At 47.3% G+C, this 24,016-nt stretch overlaps 1 long non-coding RNA gene across 1 annotated transcript; it reads right to left on the bottom strand.

The window, feature by feature from the left end:
- Positions 1-7,782: 7,782 nt before the first annotated feature.
- On the bottom strand, positions 7,783-11,592 carry LOC140421865 (uncharacterized). The gene is made up of 2 exons (XR_011947140.1): positions 11,423-11,592; positions 7,783-10,701 (listed from the first exon to the last, which is right to left on the bottom strand). It is a non-coding gene; the product is annotated as an uncharacterized lncRNA (long non-coding RNA).
- Between the last annotated feature and the right edge of the window lie 12,424 nt (positions 11,593-24,016).

Raw genomic sequence — 24,016 nt, 5'->3', positions numbered from 1 at the left:
GGGTCACTGTCTGTGCGGAGTCTGCACATCCTTCCCGTGTGTGCGTGGGTTTCCTCTGGGTGCTTCGGTTTCCTCCCACAGTCCAAAGATGTGCAGGTTAGGTGGATTGGCCATGATAAATTGCTCTTAGTGTCCAAAATTGCCCTTAGTGTTGGGTGGGGTTGCTGATTGATGGGGTGGCGGTGTTGACCTTGGGTAGGGTGCTCTTTGCAAGAGCCGGTGCAGACTCGATGGGCCGAATGGCCTCCTTCTGCACTGTAAATTCTATGATAATTCTATGATAATACTGACTGAGTATAAATTGGTTGGTAAGTGGACTCTGATTGATTGAGGGGCTGCCATGAAGAATGCACCAGGGAAAAATGTCCTAAAGCTTTTGTTTAAATGCCAAAATATCAAGTGGATTCTGATTGCTTGATGTGTTGGCATGGGGTCTGCATCAGGGAACATTTGGTCTCCAAGCTTTCGTTTAATTGAAAAGATGCAGCACCAGGACAAATGCTTTTGTGCGCAGATGTCTAGCCCTCCATTTGAATATGAAAGATTCCAAGATCTGGATCTAGTCATGAACAGAGTGGATAGTTAGGAGCTTTTTCCCAGGGTGGAAGAGTCAATTACGAAGGTTTAAGGTGCAAGGGGAAAGTTTAGAGGAGATGCGTGAGAGAAGTTTTTTTCACAGAGGGTATTGGGTGCCTGGAACGTGCTGCCGGAGAAGGTGGTGGAAGCAGGTATGATAGTGATGTTTAAGGGGTGTTTTGACAAATAAGTGAATCGGGTGGGGAAACAGCGATTTTCATTTCATTTCAGATTCTTCCCCAGCAATGAAGATAATCGACCACATTCTCAAACAATTAACATTCAAAACAAATCACAACAATCTCAAAGAAAAGGTCAATTTGTCTGATCTCCCATTGTGAACGGATACTTTAAAATAAATTTCCGGTCTTCCAACAAAAAATAGATCAGCTCTTGCATGGGTCATGCTGTCGGTGTACCAATGTTTGGTAATATCTGTCCATTAGTTTGTGAGATAAATTATTTACAGCAGAATTATAGGGGGGTGAACATTATCTCTGCTCATCTTCTGTGGCAGAGGTACTTTCAGTACATTGATCAGCCTGATGCCTATTCTCAGGCAGTGTTACACAGGGGGAAAAGGGGGTGATTCAAGTCAGCAAGTCAAGGCATCCTTTTTAAATGGCCAGTTCAAATTTAATTCAAATGTTGGATGCAGGACGTTTCAGTCTGTATTTAACTCAACCTTCATTCACAAGCTGGAGGATCAGAGCCCTTCCGGTTTTCAAGAACCCCCCATTGGCCGGTCCGTTTCCCTGGAAACCTTGGCTCCATGAGATGATGGGGAGGGTGGTGCTGAAGATGTCCCTGCAGAGAACAGTGATTCCTATTGGCTGATTCAGGCCGGGCAGTATTGTGACGTCACAATGCCTCAGAGGGGCGTTCCCAGCCAGCGGGAGGACATCACTGGTTGCAGAAGCAAGACACAGCGGATTGGACAACAGCTCAGCGCGTCTGGAGGTCAAAGTGTCTCCCAGCACCACGTGGGCTCAGGTTCCGCCCTCTCAATGTGGTGGGAGCTGAGCTTAACCAATGGGAAGACCTGGCACACCGGAAGTGCTCCCGGTGATTGCAACCAATTAATATATGAGCTTTGTACTAATGGCGACAAGGAGCTTCCTCTATTGTCTGAGTCTGGAGCTTGTGAATCTGCTCATTCCTGCCCAGCAAAGCTGCTGCATCTCTGACTGAAGAGGAGTCCCATTTGACAACTCGAGTCCATGTTGTCTTTCAGTCGAGGAATCCAGTCAGTCACATTCACTGTCCATATCTCCATAGTCCTTCAAGTGTATTTCTTTACCCATTGAATTCCTCTTTGATGTAGTTGAATGTCTCTGCATTCACCACCCTTGTAGGCAGCGTGTTTGTGTTCATAAACAATCGTTATCTTAATCTATTTCTACTGCTATGACTCACTAAACACTGATCAGGCAATACAGTATTGTAGGTGAAACAGATTTTTAATCCGAGATTTAAATGTGTATGTTTTTGGCTAGCATCTGCATCAAGATTTTTAGTGCTGTACTCGACAGGAAGTGGTGAGCATGGATCTGTAGAGGAGTCGCACAAATTGTCACCTACAGGAGAATTGGGAGGGTGTACAGCAGACTGAGAACAGTGTGTGTGTGATTTACAGCTTTCTTTAAAATAATAGAAGAAAGAATGTTTCATTGGAACTAGAATTGTCTGTTCTGAATGTCTATCCTGGACTGATGGTGATAACTTTTCTAAACTCCTTTTACAGGACGTTAGAAGTAGAGAATGTGGAGACAGAAATCTTGAACTAATCATCACGTTAAGATATGAGAGTCACTGAGTTCACTGGGACATGAATATCATTGGTCTTTGACTCTCAAAGGAGAAATGTTTGTCTGCCTCAAAAGGTTTTAAAAATCGGTGTGACTAGAAAGGCAATCAGACAACCCCTCTCTCCCCCCGAGTGAGAGTGTTCCAGCAAACTGAGAGCGGAAGACTTTTACCTTGACATAGCCTGTTAAAGCTTTACACCATTCACATTGAGGGGAGACCATACAAATATGTTTTGTGCATTGATGAGGCTTTAACTGATCATTGAATTTGGAGAGGCATTGGACACTTGCACTGTGGAGAAACTTGGACACATTGCCCTTGGTCCCCAACTCCAAATCATCTATGTAAATTGTGAACAGTTGTGGGCCCAACACTGATCCCTGAGGGACACCACTAGCTACTGATTGCCAACCAGAGAAACACCCATTAATCCCCACTCTTTGCTTTCTATTAATTAACCAATCCTCTAACATGCTACTACTTTCCCCTTAATGCCATGCATCTTTATCTTATGCAACAACCTTTTGTGTGGCACCTTGTCAAAGGCTTTCTGGAAATCCAGATATACCACATCCATTGGCTCCCCGTTATCTACCGCACTGTTAATGTCCTCAAAAAATTCCACTAAATTAGTTAGGCACGACCTGCCTTTTATGAACCCATGCAGCGTCTGCCCAATGGGACAATTTCCATCCAGATGTCTCGCTATTTCTTCCTTGATGATAGATTCCAGCATCCTCCCTACTACCGAAGTTAAGCTCATTAGCCTATAATTACCCACTTTCTGCCTACCTCCTTTTTTAAACAGTGGTGTCACGTTTGCTAATTTCCAATCCGCCGGGACCACTCCAGTCTAGTGAATTTTGGTAAATTATCACTAGTGCATTTGCAATTTCCCTAGCCATCTCTTTTAGCACTCTGGGATGGATTCCATCAGGTCCAGGAGACTTGTCTACCTTTAGCCCCATTAGCTTGCCCATCACTACCTCCTTGGTGATAACAATCCTCTCAAGGTCCTCACCTGTCATAGCCTCATTTCCATCAGTCACTGGCATGTTATTTGTGTCTTCCACTGTGAAGACCGACCCAAAAAACCTGTTCAGTTCCTCAGCCATTTCCTCATCTCCCATTATTAAATCTCCCTTCTCATCCTCTAAAGGACCAATATTTACCTTAGCCACTCTTTTTTGTTGTATGTATTTGTAGAAAATTTTACTATCTGTTTTTATATTCTGAGCAAGTTTACTCTCATAATTATCTTACTCTTCTTTATAGCTTTTTTAGTAGCTTTCTGTTGCCCCCTAAAGATTTCCCAGTCCTCTAGTCTCCCACTGATCTTTGCTACTTTGTATGTTTTTTTCCTTCAATTTGATACTCTCCCTTATTTCCTTAGATATCCATGGTCGATTTTCCCTCTTTTTACCATCCTTCCTTTTTGTTGGTATAATCCTTTGCTGAGCACTGTGAAAAATCACTTGGAAGGTTCTCCACTGTTCCTCAACTGTTTCACTATAACGTATTTGCTCCCAGTCTACCTTAGCTAGTTCTTCTCTCATCCCATTGTAATCTCCTTTGTTTAAGCACAAAACACTAGTGCTTGATTTTACCTTCTCACCCTCCATCTGTATTTTAAATTCCACCATATTGTGATCGCTCCTTCCGAGAGGATCCCTAACTATGAGATCCTGAATTAATCCTGGCTCATTACACAGGACCAGATCTAGGACCGCTTGTTCCTTCGTAGGTTCCATTACATACTGTTCTAGGAAACTATCGCGGATACATTCTATAAACTCCTCCTCAAGGCTGCCTTGACCGACCTGGTTAAACCAATCAACATGTAGATTAAAATCCCCCATAACTGCTGTACCATTTCTACATGCATCAGTTATTTCTTTGTTTATTGCCTGCCCCACCATAATGTTACTATTTGGTGGCCTATAGATTACTCCTATCAGTGACTTTTTCGCCTTACTATTCCTGATTTCCACCCAAATGGATTGAACCTTATCCTCCATAGCACCGATGTCATCCCTTACTGTTGCCCGGCTGTCATCCTTAAATAACAGAGCTACACCACCTCCCTTACCATCCACTCTGTCCTTCCGAAAAGTTTGATACCCTCGGATATTTAACTCCCAGTCGTGACCATCCTTTAACCATTTTTCTCAGACTTTTGTTTCTTCTGCCTGATGGAAAAGGTTGGAAGAGACAATAACCCGGGTGGGAGGGGTCTTTGATTATGCTGCCCGCTTTCCCAAGGCAGCGGGAGTTGTGGATAGAGTCAATGGATGGGAGGCGGGTTTGTGTGTTGGTCTGGGCTGCGTTCACGACTCTGTAGTTTCTTATGGAGTCCATAGTTTTGAGGTGTTCAATATGAAAGTTGCTGAACCAAAAGCCAATGGAAGGACCCCTGTAAAATCTTGGAGATTGGCCAGAATACTAAGGAGAATTAAAGTGAATTGTGGAGAGCTTTGACATACCTTTGGATGGTCCCAGGAACATGTGAATAAACCTTCAAGATATTGTTAAATGTAAGGGAATTATTCGGGGATAGGGTGGGTGGGAAGAGTTTAAAAAGTTGAACTGGGATTACAGCGTAAATCATTATTAACTATAGTGTTAAGTTCATAGTGCTGGTTTTTCATTTTATTTTAAATATCTAGTAAAGTTTGTTTTTGTTTAAAAACATGACATTTTATGACTCCATTCTTTCAGTTAATCACTGGGTGTTTCTCTTTAAACATTAACCGTCCTGACCAGGATCATAACAACATGGACAAACAATGTTTCAAAATAAATTGAAGAAAAAATATGGTTTTTCTTACTTTATGTTACCCCTCTCCGAGGATACCCAATAATTTATTAGTGAGCAAATCGTTTTGTGAAACAACAAGAGAATTGATTACTAAAAATCGAACTAATTGTCATCCCTTTGAAACAGGAGGGCTATCTCCCAGCACAGAGGGTCATTAGGGATTTCGCCCATGGACTAATTGACAGGGATTATACCCTCCAACCATCTGAAGTGAATTCTCTACATGAATCATCCCGGCCAGTACAGTTGTCAACTTGCAGTTAGGCTGATCAGCTCAAGAGTTTCTGCAGCATTTCATCGATCACTGCGTGATTCCTTTCACAGAGTCCGTCGCTGAAAGGACTTTCAGCTGCAATGTTCATGACCAAAATGTCCATATTTTCTCGCACATCTCCAAACTCGTCATTAATAAATTTGCCTCCATCATCAGTCAGACACTGAGCTGGTGCCCCAGGTCCAGTCCCTATCCATTTCTCCATGACTTGTCGAGAATCACCCTTTTATCCTTGCCATGTATTATTGGAGAAAGACTAAATCGGGTTACCATTTAGTTACCATGTCTAAAGTTTAGAATGAAAACATTTCTGTCTTTGTCCCATACCTTTAGATTCATGGTAACTGCCTCGTTAAAATCACGGCCAAAGGGAAGGTTTATAATAGGCTGTGATGGCGTGCTCCGATTCTTTTTACAGATTTCACACTTTGCATAGAACGTAGAATAAAATTCCTACAGTGCACCAGAGTCTTTGAAAGGGACCTTACCTAGGAATACTCCCCCGCCCTATCCCTGTAACCCCACTTCACCTTTTGAACACTAAGGGACAATTTAGCAAAGCTAATGCACCTAACCTGCACATCTTTGGGCTGTGGGAGGAAACGGGAGCACCCGGAGGAAATCCACACAGACATGGAGAGAAAGTGCAAACTCCACGCAGTCACCCAAGGCCAGAATTGAACCAGGGTCCCTGGTGCTATGAGGCAGCTGTGCTAACCACTGTGCTGCCATGCCAGAGCCTTGTCTTTGCATCAACCAACCCGGTACCTTTTAGCAGGATTTTTCATCTTTGACGGTGAGGTTGAGCAGTTTGTCTGCAGCTTTGAGACAATTTTTTTTCTCTGATTCTTATCAGCTATTAATCCTTCTCAAACACTCTGATCAGAAATGTCAGGTATTATTAAGGGGATATGATAATGTTCTGATGGAGTAAACTTCAGATGCATTGACTTTCTAAAAACAATTGCCTTATCTTGTTCCATGTCCAGTTGCATTTGTACTTTGTTCATGGAAGGTTTATGCAACAGAAAGGGTATTTCACCAGACACCGGTCCCAGTAAACTGCCTTACTCCAGCTATTTTACATCAAATCAACATTATTTTAGTGACTTCAATGTCTTGACATCACCAAACTGAAACATGGAGAGCTTTCTTACTCCTGAACCTTGTGTCGTTCTTCACCAGGAGGTGATCTTCACCAATCTGACCCAATCCTGTCGAGGTGCAGCCTTGAAGGAATGGGCTTGTGAGGAAAGGTTGGACAGGCTAGGCTTGTATCATGTGGAGCTTAAGTAAGATTGAAACATGTAAGATCCTAAGGGGTGGAAGCAGAGAGGATGTTCCCTCCTGTTGAAACTCGAACTGGGTCACTTTTTTAATATGTATTTTTGAGAGTTTTTCCGGTTTTTACAAATAACACCACAAATCCTCAACTGGTACAGTACGGCAGAAATCCTCCAGTGTGCATGAATACAGAAAAGTAGAAGATTAAACTTGGTGCCTCCGTTTATACTGGGGAAAACGGTGAATGGATAAACTGGAGAAAGAGGGAGAAGAGGATAACGCATGAAAACAGGGTAAAATGGTGCACGCCTTCACATGTAGCGATCGCTCACACACCTAAAGAAAATATAGGATAAGATTTCCATACCCTGCTGAGGTTTGCTCCAAAACAGACCTTTCCCCCAATTCCAATCATAATGAGGTGCCAGGGACACTTTATGATGTATTTTCCTCGGATCAGGGACCTGTCTGCATCTTTACAGGATCCAATCAACATTCTTTAACCCCAAAATAAAGAAAAGTAAAGAAATAATTCACAAAACCTTTTGTCCGAACCTTTACATTCAACCACAAGATGCAGCAAATACCCCAAATCAAGTTCAGTAGAGTGATCATTATTCCATATAATATATATATTATATACACACACAGCAAACATTCATACAATCGATTCAGATTATAATTGACATGGTCAGTGCATGCCTTCACACGGAGAATAAAGGATATTGTAAAGTGTGGGGATCTCAGGGTAAAGCCATGAACATGGCCCTATGGTGCACGCTCTGCTCCATAAAGCAACCAAGGATTCTCCACCCTGCCAAGGCTCACGACACAACTGACCTCACTCCTCAGTGTAAAAGCAAGGATTGTAGTACGTAAAAAACACAGGTAAATACTGCACAGCCCTCATGTCATACAACCATCTCAGTGTTGCTTTCACAGGGTAACAGGCAACAACACCTCACTGCTCATATATCATACACCCTTGCTGGGATAAAAGGCAATAACACAAAATCAGGAGTAAAGTCACAGAAGGACAAAGGTCAGGTTTAATGATGAACTGCAGAATAACGTAACCATCCAGGGAGATTGGAAAGGCCACAGCCTCCAAGGATCGTGGAGCAACAATCTGGATCCATCCAGAGGTCCCCCGAAGCCCCTGCACCTCCGCCATGTCGTCGTCCCGAAACACCCGTAAACAATTACCCACGGTCCACCATGTCTGGCGCCTCCAACACTTCCCCCAAAACAGCGAGGATATAAAATAAGACCAGTGGTCGGGGTCCCCGACCGACCCCAGGCCTCGAAGAGCGGATACAATGTTCTCCGTCAAACTCAAACCACTGAACCTGCAAATCGAGCTTGTGAAAGCATGGCAGCTTGTTCTCAAATTCAGCCGGGAATTCATTCCCAGCTCCCCTCGGGAGACCGGGTGCACGGATATCCCTTCTCCAGCCCCAACTCCCCGAATCAACCAGGATGTTCAACATCCCGTGCAGCAGGACGTTCAACACCCCATGCAGCAGGATATTTAAGGACTGAAGGCGAGGCCTCACTCAGGAAGCTGCTCCATTGACTGACAGGATTCTCTTCTCTGTTTCATCCAATACCTTTGGGACATCCCACAATTCATAAATAATTTGGGCTGAGGAGCTGAAACCATCATCCACAACAGCTCACAATGGCAGCCATCCTTTAGGCCCGTCCACCAGGGAAACCACCCCTGTAACTAGACCCAGCGCGGCCGCCTCCATCCACCAGGGAAACCACCCCTGCGACTGGACCCCAATCTGGCCACCTCCGTCCACCAGGGAAACCACCCCTGTAACTAGACCCAGCACGGCCGCCTCCGTCCACCAGGGAAACTACCACTGTAACTGGACCCAGCCTGGCCTCTGACCGCCTACATCCACTCGGGAAACCACCACTGCGACTGGACCCCAATCTGGCCACCTCCGTCCACCAGGGAAACCACCCCTGTAACTAGACCCAGCGCGGCCGCCTCCGTCCACCAGGGAAACCCCCCCTGTAACTGGACCCAGCCTGGTCGCCTCCGACAACCAGGGAAACCACCCCTGCGACTGGACCCTATTCCAGCCGTCTCCGTCCACCAGGGAAACGACCACTGCGACTGGACCCCAGCCAGGCCTCTGACCGCCTACGTCCACTCGGGAAACCACCACTGCGACTGGACCCCAGCCAGGCCTCTGACCGCCTACGTCCACTCAGGAAACCACCACTGCGACTGGACCCCAGCCAGGCCTCTGACCGCCTACATCCACTCGGGAAACCACCACTGCGACTGCACCCCAGCCAGGCCTCTGACCGCCTACATACATTCGGGAAACCACCACTGCGACTGGACCCCAGTCTGGCCGTCTCCGTCCACCAGGGAAACCACCACTGTGACTGGACCCCAGTCCGGCCGTCTCCGTCCACCATGGAAACCACCACTGTGACTGGACCCCAGTCCGGCTTCTGACCGCATCATTCAGCCAATGATTGTCTTGACTGAACTCTGCTCCCTGCCACCAAAGTTTTACCAGGATCTCCCAGGAACATAACACAGATCATACAGGTCAGGATCAAATAATTATGGGTTGTGCATCTGGATAAAGAGGATTAATGCACGAGTGGTGCCAGGGCTCGCAAAAATGCAGCCACCCCCACCCTTACGTTTCCCCGGATTGACTGTATTGAACACAAAATGATTGATTTGACTTTTATACAGAATAATAAACCCTATAACTGGGCTAGGGATTATTATTAGCAGAGACAGACCCAGTTCAGTTTGAGATCTGATTATCAGTAAAATCCAATCAGTGTAGTTAGCGGTGAACTCACTGGTGACTCCGGACATGGGATAACTAACTAAATCCATTCCCACTTTCAGACCGGGTGCACCACCTCACCCCGCTGTGAATTTGCTGATGTACAGTGAGGTGAATAGTGACCCAGTCCCACAGTGCAGGTAGGTGATTGATCTCTCATCAGTGTGAACATGTTGATGGCACATCAGTTTCTGGGAACCTACAACACGTCCTTCAATCTGGCCATTGAACAGGTCTCTCCTCAGTGTGAACATAGTATTCCAGAAGGATGGCTGAATGAATTCATTCCCTCATTTGGAGCACGAGAGCGGTCTCTCCCCACTGTGAAGGCGCTGGTGTTGCAGCAGGATGGATGAACGAGTGAATCCCTTCCCACACTCAGCGCAGGTAAATGGCTTCTCCCCAGAGTGAACCCATCTGTGTGACAGCAGGTCAGATGACTGAGTGAATCCCTTCCCACACACAGAGCAGGTGAATGGCCTCTCCCCAGTGTGAATTCGCTGATGTATAATGAGGACAGATGATTGTTTGAACCCAGTCCCGCAATAAGAGCACCGGAACGGTTTCTCGTCAGTGTGAAGACGCTGATGGTACATCAGCTCCCTGGTACTTTTGAAGCACTTCCCACAGTCTGAGCATTTAAAAGGTCTCTCATCAGTGTGAACTCTCTGGTGTGTCAGCAGGTGGGATGACTGAGTGAATCCCTTTCCACACTTGGAGCAGATGAATGGCCTCTCTCCAGTGTGAACTCGCTGGTGTGTCAGCAGATGGCAGAACTGGGAGAATCCTTTTCCACACACGGAGCAGGTGAACGGTTTCTCCCCGGTGTGACTGCGCCGATGAGTTTCCAGGTCAGACGGGGATCTTAATCCCTTCCCACAGTCCCCACATTTCCACGGTTTCTTCCCGTGTGACAAACGTTGGTGTTTTGACAGGCCAGATGATCGGCTGTAGCCTCGTCCACACACAGAACACGTGTATGGTTTCTCCCCACTGTGAATGGTGCTTTTTCCTTCCATGTTCAAAATCCGTACGTGGGAGGCTCCACCTGACCCTGATGTGATGTTTGACTTCAGTTTTCTGACTCCAAATCCTCCCCTTCTAATATCCTGTGAAATTGATTTAAAAGAGAAAAAAAGGGAGTGAGAGAGAACCCACAAAAACACAAAGGCAGGTTGTGAAATTGAGCTGAATGAATCTGGTCATTTGTGGAGCCGGAACTCAGAAAACATGAGCGTGAAAACTGTTGAATTGTCATAAAAACCCAACTGGATTCGCAGCTCCCTGTCCCTCTAAAGATGGCAGTCATTAACTCCCTCCCTAACAGCAATGTGGGTGTACCTACATGGGTGTATCTACACCTCATGGAACTGCAGCAGTTGAAATGAAAATGAAATGAAAATCGCTTATTGTCACAAGTAGGCTTCAAATGAAGTTACTGTGAAAAGCCCCTAGTCGCCACATTCCGGTGCCTGTTCGGGGAGGCTGGTACGGGAATCGAACCGTGCTGCTGGCCTGCCTTGGTCTGCTTTCAAAGCCAGCGATTTAGCCCTGTGCGTTCAAGAAGGCAGCTCACCAACATCTTCTGAAAGGCAACTAGGAATGGGCAGTAAATGTTGGCCTAACCATCGACACCCACATCTCATAAGATGAATTGAAAGAAAACCAGGCCGGTCTCCTGCTCCTGTGGGAGGAATGAGAATAAAATCAATTGTGAATGATTTTCTCTCCTGGTCCCAGGGACCGCGAGGCCCCGCCCACTCTGTGACATCACCAACATGGCCTCGCATTCGATACACTTCCCGCTGAGCTCAGGTGGCGGCCGCTCACCATTGACCTGTTCCTGGGAAAAGGCCCGGAGCTGCTAACTCAAGGCCTGCGGGCTCTTATTCGGAGCTTGAAGCCTAAACAAAGTCTTTCTGAAGCCTTCCCAGCCGAAATGCGGCCCCAATTCTCCGCTTCCCCCCCGGTGAGCCCATTCCTCCGTCCGCCTGACCGACTCTCACCCGGGACCGAAACCCTCTCGCGCAGGGCTGAGCAAAATGACACTGCGCATGCTCCAGAGACCCTCGAGAACCACGCGTGCGCATTCGCTTCCTGTAGTCCGAATAGGACATATTCATACCCGCAAGGAATGTTGGGTAGCGGCAGCGCCATTGAATGTCCAAAAAGGAAATAGAAGATCATTTTATTAACCGTTTGAAATGCATTAATTGAAAACACATACACATAAATCCTAGTGAATTTGCGCTCTGCTATATTTAATTTTTCAAAGTGATTTAAACCACCTGTTGGAAGACACTCAGCTTTAAAGCTTTTCCCACTCTCCTCCTCAAGAGGTGTTGGCTCTGGTTGTGTTTAATTCCACCGTCACTGATTCTTCTTGCTTTCTCTCTCTATCTGAATAATTACTGGTTTTATAGAATGATAGAGCACAGATGGAAACCATTCAGCCCATACTGGCTTTTTGGAAGATCTATCCAATTAATTCCACAGTCTTGCTGTCTGAGTCAGAACAATGTGCATCTGCTGTAGGATTGCAGGAGGTGAAGGGAAAGCGTTTTCCAGCTGGTCACTTCTCAGACACACGCACCCCTGTAGTTGAACAGTGCACTAAACAGAGATTAAAGGCTGACTCAAATATAGGCAAAATCTCAGCAGGTCTGCCAGCATCTGTGGAAATTACAAGTGTTTTGAACCCAATATGACTCTTCTTCAGAATTGAGCTGCCAGAATCAGAATCACACAGTGCAGAAGAAGCTCTTTGGGCCATCAAGTCTGCACCGACACATACAGAACACCTGACCTGTCTACCTAATCCCATTTACCTGCACTTGGCCCATAGCTTTAAATGTTATGACATGCCAAGTGCTCATCCAGGTACGTTTTGAAGATGTGAGGCAAACAGCCTCTGCCACCTACCCAGGCAGTGCATTCCAGACCGTCACCACCTTTTGGGTAAACTAATTTCTCCTCAATTTCCCCCAAAACCTCCTGCTCCTGACCTTGAACTTGTGACTGACCCTTCAACTGAGGGGAACAGCTGCTCCCTATCCCCCCATGTTCCTCATAATCATGTTCACCTTGATCATGTTGCCTCTCAGTCTTCTCGCCTTCTACAAAAACAACCCAAGACTATCCAACCTCTCTTCGTAACTTAAATGTTCCACCCTAGGCAACATCCTGGTGAATCTCCTCTGCACCCCCTCCAGCGCAATCACACCCTTCCTATAATGCGGTGAGCAGAATTGCACACAGTACTCCAGCTGTGGCCTCACCAAAGTTCTATACAGCTCCATCATGACCTCCTTGCTTTTGTAATCTATGCCCTGAATGATAACAGTGAATGTCCCATATGCCTTTTTCACCACCCTATTAACCTGACCTTCTGCCTTCAGAGATCTATGGACAAACACCAAGGTCTCTTTGTTCTTACAAAACCTCCCAGTGTTGGACCTTTCATAGTATATTCCCTTGTCAAATTACTCCTTCCAAAGTGTATCACCTCACTCTTTTCAGAGTTAAATTCCATCTGCACCATATAAGCCCATTTGGCCACCCATGCCACCCCCCCCCACCCCCCCCCCCCACCCCCCCCCCCCCCACCCCACCTCCCCCTCCCCCCAGACAACTTTCAATTTTGCAGCAATGGTCGGCCCAATTTAAAATTTAGTGACAAAGGGGTGGCATTGAGAGGGAAGTTATATAAAAAAATCAGAATAGATGGAGAAATGAGAGGTCACATTCATCAGTTTTAGACAACTCTTAGCCACAGCGTCAGCATTAGGTTGCCAGATTTGCATTGCCCCCGTCAACATATATGGCCATAATAATGGGAATTACAATATTGCTGTACCGACCCAACAAAGTAGAGCTAATATATGACTTGTAGTCCGTTACTCCAACAGGCAATCAGCAGTTGCTGCTGGATACAGGAAATCCAAACAGGACACCCCTCAGTGCAGATTCTGAACATGGGGAGATTTGAAAAAATATCAGGTGCTAGAAGGGCTCAAGAGAAGTTGAGGAAGTGAATAGAGTCGGAGAAGAGTGATTAGAGGAGGCAATTGTGACCTGACCCCGTTTGTCGACAGGTTCCAGCGGAGTCCACGAGGAGCCAAGAACAGGGTGGATGATGGTTGAACGAGGCAGAACAAAATTAAAAGTGGAATCTACCTGATGGGCAATGAAAACGATGATGAAAAGGAAATGGACATTTAAAGAGATTTTAAGAAGACAACAATAAAAACACACACACCTCCATAGCAAGAACATCCTTCCTCAGATAAGGACACCAAAACTGCACACAATACTCCAGGTCTGGCCTCACCAATGCCCTATACAATTGCAGTAAAACATCTCTATTCCTATACTCAAATCCTCTCGCTATGAAGGCCAACATACCATTTGCCTTCTTTACTGCCTTTTGTACGTGTGCTTACTTTCAGCGACTGATGAACAAAGACATCAAGGTCTTGCTGTGTATCCACCTTTCTCAATTTATATCCATTCAAATAATAGTCCACCTTCCTATTTTTGCTACTGAAGCCGAAAGCTCACATTTATCCACATTATACTGCATCTGCCATACTTATGCCCACTCACTCAGTCTATCCAAATCCTGAAGTATCTCTGCATCCTCCTCCCAACTCACCCTCCCACCCAACTTTGTATCATCTACACATTTAGAGATAATATATATAGTGCCCTCGTCCAAATCATTAATATATAATGTGAACCATTGGGGTCCTAGCACAGATCCCTGCGGTACCCCATTAGTCACTGCCAGACGATCAGAAAAAGATCCAATTATTCCAACTTTTGCTTAGTTTTTGCTAACCATCTCACCTCCAGACACTACCCGTAATCACATGTGCTTTAACTTTACATCGTAATCTGCTATGTGAGACCTTGTCGAAAACCGTCTGAAAGTCTAAATAAACCACAGCCACTGGTTCTCCCTGATCAACTCTATGAGTGACATCTTCAAAGAATTTCAGTAGATTTAGCGAGCATGATTTTCCTTTTGCAAATCCATGCTGATTTTGTCCGATTACACCACTGCTTTCCAAATGCTGCGCGATGAAATCCTTGATAATGGACTCCAACATCTTCCCAACTACCAACGACAGGCTCACTGGTTTATAGTTCCGTTTTCTCTCTTCTTTTTTGAATGGCAGGGTTACATTTGCTCCCTCCATTCTGTAGGAACCATGCCAGAGTCCAAAGAATTTTGGAAAATGACCACCAATGGGTCCACTATTTCGAGGGCCACTTCCTTAAGTACTCTGTGATGAAGATTTTTCTTTTTATAAATTTAGTGTACCCAATTCATTTTTTCCAATTAAGAGGCAATTTAGTGTGGCCAATCCACCTAACCTGCACATCTTTGGGTTGTGGGGGTGAAACCCACGCAGACATGGGAGAATGTGCAAACTCCACACGGACAGTGACCCAGGGCCGGGATTCGAACCCTGGTCCTAAGCTCCGCAGTCCCAGTGCTAACCACTGCGTCACATGCCACCCTCTCTGTGATGAAGATTATCAGGTCCTGGAGATTTGCCCCCCTTCAATCCCATTAATTTCTCAAAACTATTTCTTCAGCTCCTCATTAAAACTGCCAGAACTTCTGGTACATTATTCATGTCTTCCTTTGTGAAGACAGAATTATTCATGTCTTCCTTTGTGAAGACAGAGGCAAAGTACAAAATTAGTTCCTCAGCCATTTCTTTGTTCCGTTTAAATTCATCCGTTTCTGACTGCAAGTGGCCGACATTACTTTTTAATCAATCTTTTTCTCTTTACATACTCCATGGAGAAACTGATTTTATAACAATTGAAATTGACGCACACACATTGATACCTGCCCAGGATGAGTAAAATTGATGTGAAAGCGTAAATCACTTGGATAGGAATAATTATGGGCCTGTTAGCAAATCAACCTAGTGCAAAGTATCCACCAGATGGATAGAGAGCTGGAGAATGTTTTAAGTCCATGCATGTTGTTACTTTGCATGATATTGAAGTAGGTGATTTCAAGGGGGGACTGTCTGAGAGCAGAGGTATCAATCCAATTATTCAGAGAGCACACAATTTTCAATAGATGATGGAATAAAATGGAATTTACCACAAGTTATGTGAAGGGGGGAATGAAAGACTCACGAGTTTAATTTCCCCTCCAGGCGCCACTTGACTTAACAGCACATTTTGGGATTTTAGACAAATAAGCTAAGTGAATGAGCCAGTCACAGGATACATGAAGGGGACCCTTGCTTCTCTACCTCCCTGCTTACTAATGGACCGGGTCACTCACCTCCTGACCAGTCACCCTGGGGAGGGCTCAAATCTGCTGCTATCGTGTTAGCACATGTTGCTGGAGGGGTTCGGGCAGGAAGGTAAGCCAGATATCAACACAGTGGGTGGGTGGGTAACTTGGGGTCTGCTGACCATCCTCAATTACACAGGCTATGTCCTTTTGACCTTGACAGGACCCTACTCGTCCTCCTCGCTGTGCGCATCGGCTGATATTCGGTAGTACGCACTGTGACCCGTGTCCCCAAAGCCAGGTGCAAAAATCACATCAGCGCCCTACAAGCCACTCTTCTACACAACACGCCCTGTGACGATGGTCAAATCGTAGATGAGGTCATCGATGACAAACCATGTGCACCTTTCCTTCTTGTCCAATGGGTCCAACCCCCACGGTGAGAATGGGAGTTGGAAGGGGAGACGGAAGGATTCGGAATTTGGGTTTTCCTCCATTTTGTGTTGGTCAGAACAGAACAGATTGTGGTAATTCAGCTGAACTCGGGGCAGCACGGTGCGCAGTGGATCATAGAATTTACAGTGCAGAAGGAGGCCATTCAGCCCATCGAGTCTGCACCAGCCCTTGGAAAGATCACCTTACCTACGCCCCACCCCTCCACCCCATCCCCCTTTATCCCCCTAACCCAGTAGCCCCACCTAACCTTTTTGGACATGAAGGGCAATTTAGAATAGCCAATCCACCTATCCTGCACATCTTTCGATAGCACTGCTGCCTCATGGCGCCGAGGTCGTAGGTTCGATCCTGGCTCTGGGTCATTGTCCGTGTGGAGTTTGCACATTCTCCCCGTGTTTGCGTGGGTTCCGCCCCCACAACCCAAAGATGTTCAGGATAGGTGATTGGCCACACTAAATTGCCCCTTAAATAGAAAACATTAATTGGGCACTCTAAATTTTTTTTTAAAATTCAGTTGAACATCATTTTGGACCAAACATTCTAACCAGCCATAACCTAAGGAGACTGGCTCCTCGTGTCTGCTATGCTCACTCCCAGGAGTAGCTCATGGCTATTGGTTCCTGCTCATTAACAGTTGGTGTTCTATTTGCCTTCAGAAATAACTCATGGTTTTCTGGCAAACTTCATTAACGTTTGCCTCAGCAACATGTTTCCGGTTGGTCAGTGGATATAACTCAGAGACAACAGTCGGGGGCCTCCGCTTGAGATAACAACTTGTAGCATTTGCAGGACATGTGTTATCCAAATGGCCTAGCGGAATGAAGCCTTCATTAAACCACCATGCTGTTTGTGATACCATTAATTTAAGGTCTGGGATCAGGCTCACGAGGGACAGACAATTATCACAGGAGTGTTAATCCGTCAAGGCAACTGGACTGTCTGCTTTTGCTATCAGCAGAACAGTAATTAGTGGAGGACTGTGATATCAGAGACCGGAAGTAGAATCAAAGATGTAACATAATGATCTGTCTTATAAGTGTTACAAAGAAGTAATTATTTTTGACTCGGTCTTGAACTCTGGAACAGTGTACACAGTACAGTATTTACAGTGCAGAAGGAGGCCATACGGCCCATCGAGGCTGCACCGGCCCTTGGAAAGAGCACCCTACCTAAACCCACACCCCCATCCTATCCCCATAACCCAGTTAACCCACATAACTATTTTGGACACAAAGGGCAATGTAGCATAGCCAATCCACGTAACCTGCACAGCTTTGGACTGTGGGAGGAAACCGGAGCATCCGGAGGAAACCCACGCACACACGGGGAGAAAGTGCAGACTGCACAGACAGTGACCCACGCCGGGAATCGAACCTGGGACCCTGGAGCTGTGAAACAACATTGCTAACCACTATGCTACTTTATGCCCAAAAGTCCGTTAGAACGGGAGCTGCCGAAACGTGTGGCTTAGCAGTGCATCGCCGGAACCGGAAGTCCTCCTGACCATTTTCACAGTAACTTCAATGCATTGTTAATGTAAGATTAATTGTGACAATAATTAAGATTATTATTACTTGGAAATATATTGGTTGTTTCTTCACTGTCACTGGGAAATAATCCTGGAACTCCCTCCCTAACAGCACTGTGGGTGTACCTACACCAATGGACTGCAGCTGTTCAAGAAGCAGCTCACCACCACCTTCTCAATAGCGAATAGTTGTGGGCAGTAAATCCTGGCCTCGCCAGTGATGTTCACACCCCCGAATGAATCAAATGAAACTGACAGAGAGCTCCCTGAATCCACCACCATGGAGTCACCTGAATTAGTGAATAGAGATAAGGGAATGTCCACTCACAGACAAGCTTTTTGAAAATATTTCGATTTTCTCTGGAACGTATTGGTTCCCTGCAGTGTGAGCTCAGCTTCTCAAAGGAAACCCAATGTGAACCAATCCCGCCGTCTGCACCGCAAAGAAATGAAGAAAACATGTTGCTTAGCCAATAAGAAACAACATCAAAGGGCTCGTCCAGGATTTGAACCCGGGACCTCTCACACCCCGAAGCGAGAATCTTACCCCGAGACCAACGAACATAAGAAGGAGCTGATTGAACCAAAGGATACTTTCATTGCCATCCACAGCCAATCAGATATCTGTGGAAAATGCTGGGAAAACTCAGGAAGTCAGGCAGCATTTGTGGACAGGGAAACAAAATTCATCTTTCACCTCCATGACCTTCCATTGAAACCAGGACAGGTTAGAAATGTAGAAAATTAGAAGCAAGTGAAATCCCGGAGGGAGCAAACAGAACAACAGGAAAGGGCTCTGATTGGGGGCAAGTCAGGAGAGATTAACTGAGAAAAGGCCTTGGGTCCCTGGCCACGGGCTGAGGTTAGCATCAAATCAGAGGATAATTACACCACAGAATGAGGCCATTCGGGCCGCCGTGTCTGTGCCAGCTCTCTGTTAGAACAACGGAAGAAACAAAAAAACAAAAGATGTGTCTGGAGGAGCTGTCGATGGCAGATTGACCAACAACTGTCGCCCGGACACAAAGAACAAGTGAAAACAAGATTCAAACCCAAATCTGCGATGGAAGTACACACAGAATGGGGGCAGCATTTACAGTGTGAAACTGTTGAACACAATCTGAGTGTGAAAGCTGTATTGAGCCCAGTGGAAAGAGGCGCTGCTGTTCCTCGAGTGTTTGTTGAGCTTCTTTCGAACTCTGCACATGTGCTGTATCATTCTAGAAAACAGAATATTCAGTATCACAGAATCTTATTTTGTATCTTTGTATGATGGGAGTGTGCAATTGGAAACACAAACAGGTCAGCCAGCTTGTTGAACAGTAAGAAGTCTGACAACACCAGGTTAAATTCCAACAGGTTTGTTTTGAATCAAGATGATGCAAGATGATACTTTGAATGCAAGTCTTTGTATCATTGACTGTGTCTATATATATGATGTGGAAATGCCGGTGTTGGACTGGGGTGAGCACAGTAAGAAGTCTTACAACATCAGGTTAAAGTCCAACAGGTTTGTTTCAAATACTAGCTTTCGGAGCGCTGCTCCTTCCTCAGGTGAATGGAGGAAGGAGCCTGAGGAAGGAGCTGTGCTCCGAAAGCTAGTATTTGAAACAAACATGTTGGACTTTAACCTGGTGTTGTAAGACTTCTTTCCATATATATGGTTGTGGAACCCACCTCTTTACACATCCGATGATGGCCGAATGGGCAACTTCTGCTTCTATTTCATCTGTTCTTATATTTGAACAGTACGGGACTTCTGGTTGCGGCGATGACCAGCTAAGCCGCACGTTTCGGCGGCTCCAGCTCCAACTGACCTTCAGGCTCTTTTAAGAGCCCCAACGGGAAATTTTCGTGCGACGAAACCCGGTGTGGGGTGAGTTAATAGGGAGTCCCCCCCAACGAAAGAGGAAAATATCGGCGGTGGCGGCTGCAGCACGAGGAATCATCGAAGATAGGGACAGAAAGGAAAAAGAAACAAGATGGCGGCGGAGAAAGCCCAGGCGACATGGGGGCCCGATCAAGACGAATTTTTAAGACGGTGTGTGGAGCTACTAAAGAAGGAGGTGCTGACCCCGATGCTACAGGCAATTGAGGGGCTTAAGGAAGCACAAAGGACCCAGGAGACTGAACTCCGTGTGGTGGAGCAGAAGGTGACGGATAACGAGGACGAGATCCTGGGCCTGGCGGTCAAAACACAGACGCACGAGGCGCTCCACAAAAAGTGCATTGAAAGGATTGAGGCCCTAAAAAACAGAGCACGAAGGAAGAATCTTCGGATTCTGGGTCTCCCTGAGGGAGTGGAAGGAGCGGACTGCGGGGCTTACGTGAGCACGATGCTACGCTCGCTAATGGGAGCTGAGGCCCCTTCGGGCCCCTTAGAAGTGGAGGGGGCTCATCGGGTCCCGGCGAGGAGACCAAAAGCAGGAGAACCACCTAGGGCGACAATCGTGCGATTTCACCGCTTTAATGATAGAGAAGTGGTTCTGAGATGGGCCAAAAAGGTACGGAGTAGTAGATGGGAGAATGCAGTGGTACGGGTGTACAAGGATTGGAGTGCGGAGGTGGCGAGAAGGAGGGCGAGTTTTAATCGAGCCAAGGAGGTGTTACACAAGAAGAAGGTGAAGTTCGGGATGCTGCAGCCGGCACGACTATGGGTCACGTATCAGGAGAGACATCACTACTTCGAAACGGCGGAAGAAGCATGGACCTTTATTAAAGAGGAGAAATTGGATCGGAACTGAGGGACTGATATTACAGGGAAATGTTACTGTCGATGTATATAGAGAAGTAAATTGGGAAGGGGGGAGACACTAAGAAATGTGGGCGCCGGTGGGGGGGGAAAGAAGGGACATAGGCGGATGAGGAGGAATGGGAGTGGGGTGGGAGAGGGAGCTGCGCCACAAGGGGCGGGCCAGCTACAGAGGTGTTCCCGCGCCAGAAAGATAATGGCGGGAAGATAGGCACAAGGTAGATGGGAGTTCCCCACACGGGGGGGGTCAAGGAGTGAGCAGGAGAAGCCGGGGTCATTTGAAGTCAGCTGACTTGCGGAAGTAACATGGGGGAGCAATCACGCTAGAGGGGGATCTAGCGGGGGTGGGGGGGAGGATAACTGGGTTGCTGCTGCAGAAATCAAAGAGGAACTGGCTAAAGAAAGGGTGGTCAGGGCTGGAATGCGACACCTGGGGAACGGGTGGGAGCGCGGAATCGGGACGTGGGACTGGCCTAGAGAGGGTGATGGCTAGTCGGCATGGGAAGGGGGCAGGTAGCCCCCTAGTGAGGCTGATCACGTGGAACGTGAGAGGCCTAAATGGACCGATTAAAAGGGCCTGAGTGCTCGCGCACTTGAAAGGACTGAGGGCAGACGTGGCTATGCTCCAGGAGACGCACCTGAAGGTGGCGGACCAAGTTAGGCTAAGGAAAGGATGGGTGGGACAGGTGTTCCATTCAGGACTAGATGCAAAGAATAGAGGGGTGGCCATACTGGTGGGGAAACGGGTAGCATTCGAAGCAAAGAGCATTGTAGCAGATAGTGGAGGCAGATATGTAATGGTGAGTGGCAGGCTGGAGGGAATGGAGATTGTGTTGGTTAACGTATATGCCCCAAATTGGGACGATGCGGGATTTATGAGGCGGATGCTGGGACGTATACCGGACCTGGAGGTAGGAAACTTGATATTGGGAGGAGACTTCAACACCGTGCTGGACCCAGGGTTAGATAGATCCAGATCTAAGACCGGAAGAAGGCCGGCAGCGGCCAAGGTGCTTAAGTGATTTATGGACCAAATGGGGGGAGTGGATCCATGGCGATTTCTTAGACCAAGGGCCAGGGAGTTCTCCTTCTTCTCCCATGTTCATAAAGTGTACTCCCGGATAGATTTTTTTGTTTTGGGAAGGTCGTTGATCTCGAGGGTGGAAGAAGCTGAGTATTCAGCCATAGCTATTTCGGATCATGCCCCACATTGGGTGGACCTGGAACTAGGAGAGGAGAGGGAGCAGCGAGCACTCTGGCGATTAGATGTGGGATTGTTGGCGGATGAGGGAGTCTGTGGAAGAGTGCGGGGATGTATCGAGAGGTACCTGGAGGCCAATGACGACGGGGAGGTCCGAGTGGGAGTGGTATGGGAAGCACTAAAGGCGGTGGTCAGAGGAGAGCTGATCTCCATCAGGGCCCACAAAGGGAAAACAGAGGCCAAGGAAAGGGAAAGACTACTGGGGGAGATCTTAAGGGTGGACAGGGAATTTGCGGAGATCCCGGAGGAGGGACTGTACAGGGAGAGACGACGACTCCAGACTGAGTTCGACCTTCTGACCATCAGGAGGGCGGAGGTGCTGTGGAGGAAGGCACAGGGGGTGAGGTATGAATATGGGGAAAAGGCTAGTCGCCTGTTGGCCCATCAGCTGCGAAAGAGGACAGCGGCGAGGGAGATAGGGGGAATTAAAGACGAAAAGGGAGCTACGGTGCGGAGAGCAGGGAAGATAAACGGGGTGTTTAAGACCTTTTACGAAAGACTTTATAGGTCCCAACCCCCGGAGGGAAAAGAGTAGATGCGGCAGTTCCTGGACCAATTAAGGTTCCCGAGGGTGGAGGAGCAGGAGGCGGAAGGCCTGGGGGCACCAATTGGGGTGGACGAGGTTATCAAGGGGCTGGGGAACATGCAGGCAGGGAAGGCTCCGGGACCAGATGGGTTCCCGGTGGAATTTTATAGAAAATATGTGGACTTGCTGGCCCCGCTGTTGGTGAGGACTTTTAACGAGGCCAGGGAAGGGGGGACTCTACCCCCGACAATGTCGGAGGCGACGATATCGCTAATGTTGAAGCGGGATAAAGATCCGCTGCAGTGCGGGTCCTATAGGCCTATTTCACTATTAAATGTGGACGCCAAATTGCTAGCAAAGGTGCTGGCATCGAGGATAGAGGACTGTGTCCCGGGGGTGGTGCACGAAGATTAGGGGTGATAATGATGCCCCGAGCAGAGGGGGAGGCAGAGATAGTGGCGGCAATGGATGCAGAGAAGGCATTTGACAGGGTGGAGTGGGAGTACCTATGGGAGGTGCTAAGGAGGTTCGGGTTCGGGAACGGGTTTATTAGCTGGGTCAAACTCCTCTATGGGGCCCCAACGGCAAGTGTGGTCACGGGTCGGCAAAGATCGGAGTATTTTCGACTATACAGGGGAACAAGACAGGGATGCCCGCTATCTCCATTGCTGTTCGCGTTGGCAATTGAACCACTGGCCATGGCGCTGAGAGACTCCAGGAAATGGAGAGGGGTGATTAGAGGGGAAGAAGAACACCGAGTGTCGCTCTACGCGGATGACCTACTGTAGTATGTGACGGACCCAGTGGGGGGGATGACAGAGGTCATGCAGATATTGAGGGAGTTCGGAGATTTCTCGGGATATAGGCTTAACATGGGGAAGAGTGAACTCTTTGTGATACACCCTGGGGACCAGAGTAGAGGGATAGAAGGCCTGCCTCTAAGGAAAGTGGAAAGAAACTTCCGATACCTGGGGATTCAGATCGCCAGGAGCTGGGGAACCTTGCACAGACTTAATCTGACACGATTGGTAGAACAAATGGAAGAGGACTTCAAGAGGTGGGACATGCAGCCACTGTCATTGGCGGGCAGAGTGCAGGCAATTAAGATGATGGTCCTCCCGAGGTTCCTATTTGTATTCCAATGTCTCCCTATACTAATTACTAAGGCCTTCTTTAAAAAAATAGACAGGAGCATCACGAGCTTCGTGTGGGCTGGGAAAGTCCCGAGGGTAAGGAGGGGGTTCTTACAACGTAGCAGAGACAGAGGAGAACTGGCGCTCCCGAATTTGGGCGACTACTATTGGGCCGCCAATGTGGCGATGATCCGTAAGTGGATGATGGGGGGAGAGGGAGCGGCGTGGAAAAGATTGGAGAGAAAGTCCTGTAAAGGGACGAGTTTAGAGGCGCTGGTGACGGCGCCGCTACCTCTCTCACCAAAAAAGTTTACCACGAACCCAGTGGTGGCGGCAACATTAAATATCTGGGGACAATGGAGGCGACAGAGAGGTGTGCTGGGAGCCCTGGTGGGGTCCCCAATCAGGAACAACCATAGGTTTGCCCCAGGGAGGATGGATGGAGGATTCCAGAGCTGGCACCAGTTAGGAATTAGGAGGGTGGGAGATTTATTTATAGATGG

Source organism: Scyliorhinus torazame, chromosome 5, assembly GCF_047496885.1.
Source record: "Scyliorhinus torazame isolate Kashiwa2021f chromosome 5, sScyTor2.1, whole genome shotgun sequence".
Lineage (NCBI taxonomy): Eukaryota > Metazoa > Chordata > Chondrichthyes > Carcharhiniformes > Scyliorhinidae > Scyliorhinus > Scyliorhinus torazame.
This window is presented reverse-complemented; position numbering and strand designations above follow the sequence as displayed.